Consider the following 3,107-nt stretch of genomic DNA (forward strand, 5'->3'; position numbering starts at 1 on the left):
GGGTAGGGGGACTGTGAGCACCAATATTCATTATTCTTTGCTTCCTGTCCCTGGATACAGCAAAGCCAACTACCTCATCTTCCTGCGGCCATAATTCCCCACCATGGAACAAAGACCTCAAACTGCAAATCAACAGAAAACCTTTTCTCCTTAAATTGCTTTTTGCAATTTGCAATTTCAGGGCAAGAAAAGGCTGTAAGGTTATTTGAAATAGAAAAGAAGGAGGGGCATGAGCACAAAAGATGTGATGAAAGCCACAGGCTCTGGAGAAGCAAGCAGAGGCAGACAGACAGGCCAAGAGGAGTCAGGGAGGCACCAGGAATCAGGGCGGTTCCACCATGGGCTCAGCCAGGAGCAAACACGCTTGTAATCCCAACACTGAGAAGCAGAGACAGGAGAATCTTGAGCTACACAAGACTTTGTCTCAAAACAAAATTGAAAGAAAAAAATCAAAACAGAACACAGTGAGGGGAACTATGTCCCATCACAGAAAATCCTAGGGAAAACACTTATCAACCCTTTGACAAGGGTTCAAGGCATACAAGGTCGCAGAGTTTAAAGGTCTTTGCCGTCCTGGGACAACATTATTCATTCTCCCCTTCTGAAGGGAATCATTTCCATGTCCTCGAAGATGGATACCTGCCCTGATGGATCTCGTGTAGCATGTATAATGACCTCGCAGCACCCATTCATTTTTTGCAGGGACTGCATTTTATTAAAACCTGTCACCCTATCTATCTGTCCTCGTCAAGTTAGTGAGACAGCAGGCGGATTCATTAGTCTTACTTATCTAGTACAGACGGAAGAGAAATGGGCCACAAAGCCCCACCAGCTAGAGGGAGAAAAGGGAGCTAGAAGCAGCTCCGTCACTGAAATATGGAACTTCTTTTCATAAAGGAGAAAAAAATGGATTCCAGTCATCAATCAAGTTAGGGAAGAGTCTCTTTATTCCTTCCTTTTTATAATTAGAGCGTTCTATTCTGACATTTTTTATGTATTATTTTAATTAGCATACAGAGTAGCTGGTTTCCTTATGGCCCCTCCCCCATCCTTGCACCCTTCACCCCAGTAATCCCTTTACACTTTCATGTCTCTTATATTCCATCACCCCCTCCCAAACCCTCCTTTTTCCTCTTATAGGCCCCTTTCTAGTCTCATGACCTATACCCTAACCCAGTCCCACGTAAATATACATGTTCTATCTTTATGTCTGTCATGAAGCAATCTCTTACTACAAACTCAAAGGGTTAATTAAAGTAATTTTAAAAACTTAATTAACTTTTAAGACAGGGTCTGTGGTAGTGGTTTTCAACCTTCCTAATGCTGTGACACTTTAATACAGCTCCTCATGTTGGGTGACCCCCCCACCATAAAATTATTTTCACAGCTACTTTGTAACTGTAATTTTGCTACTGTTGATGAATTGTAATGTAAATATCTGCGTTTTCCAATGGTCTTAGGCAACCCCTGTGAAAGGGTTGTTCAATCCCCAAATGGGTCCAGACCCATACATTGAGGGCTGATGGTCTAGGGTATACTATAGCCCAGGGTGGCCTCAAACTCAATATATAGTTGAGGATGAACTTGAACTCCTGACTCTCCTGCCTCCCAGGGTGTACTATAGCCCAGGGTGGCCTCAAACTCAATATATAGTTGAGGATGAGCTTGAACTCCTGACTCTGCTGCCTCCCAGGGGGCGGGATAATAGGCATGTGCCGTGCCTGGAGAAGGATATTTTTAAGATTAAATTGCAACAAAAGAGTGTGGGTGGCGCACAGGAACAGTTGTGCATTTCTGATGGTTTTGTTTTAATACAGGGTCCCATGAACTGACCATATACCTGAAGATAGCCTTGAGCTCCAGGTCCTCCTGGCTCCACTTTCCAAGTGCTGGAACTGCAATCATACACCGCTACATCTGCTGTGAATAAAACCCAATGCTTTGTGCATGCTAAAAACTCTACAGTCTCACCTGCATCCCCAGACCCTTTTAGGCAGTTCTTGAACTAAGTTCAACAGAAAAACAGAACAAAACAATAGAATGAGTTTGGCACAGTGTCTAGTGAATGAGTTCCCTCGTCGGCCTCAGTCCTGCCCATAGAATGAAATGTCACTGCGTCAAGACAGTATAAGATTCCAGCCTTCTTGAAAGCACCAGTGGGAAGGATATTTCTGTCTAAATTCAGGATGTTGTGTTTACAGAAGCTATGCAAGAAGGAAGCTGTGCCTTGCTCAGACCCTGGGTCTGAAAGCCTCTAGTCTGATTGCTAATTACTTAAACCTACTTCCCCGGTAAATTGACTCCCCAAAGACCATCCCTGACTCTGCAAGGCCTCTAGTAAGAGGCAGTCAAGAACCGTTCCCACCTCACGCTGCCCTGTGGAGTATGAGAAAGCATCTACTCAGTTTCAGGTTGATCTATGACACTCTTGACAGCCTCGGTCCCTGGAGCTCAGGAGCATCTTCTGTGCAGAGCCATCACTGTGGTAAGGGAATTTCACTGTATGAATGACAGCCAATTGTCAGATTTCATCTTAGAGGCCACAGGAGCACAGCCTGCATCTCACGCCTCTGTCAGCCATGTTAGAGATGTTTCTGACACTGAAATCTCATGCGCTACAATTTTCATTTGTGTGGGGGCTGGTGTGTTTTTCATCTGTGCACTTTTCCTGTTCCTCTTCATACGCATCATCTCAACCCTTGTAGTAAATTCTGCATAAGAATTTTCATTTCTGCTTCCCAGGCAGGGAAACTAAGGCAAAGTCATGAAGTAAGTGGCAGATCTGAATGGCAGATGGAGCTGGTCTGACTACTCACACCTTCTGCTCAGCTCTGCCTCCTCATTTAGAGTGCTATTTTCCCCCTTTTGTTGTTTTTTCTTTTTCAAATTTATTATTTAAGAATTTCATGCATGTATACAACAAAGCACAATAATATCTATCCTCTTTTTCTCTCCTTCAACTCCCTCCAAGTCTCAGCACTTTGACCAGTTATGAATCTGCACTGACTGCTAACCCACTGCAGAAAGACATTTGTGTGACAGAGCTGAGCAAGGTTGGGCCCATGGGTTTCAACACAAATAGTGGGAAGGCAGTTTGACAACATGAC

Source organism: Microtus ochrogaster, chromosome 24 (genome assembly GCF_000317375.1).
Source record: "Microtus ochrogaster isolate Prairie Vole_2 chromosome 24, MicOch1.0, whole genome shotgun sequence".
In the NCBI taxonomy this organism is placed as follows: domain Eukaryota; kingdom Metazoa; phylum Chordata; class Mammalia; order Rodentia; family Cricetidae; genus Microtus; species Microtus ochrogaster.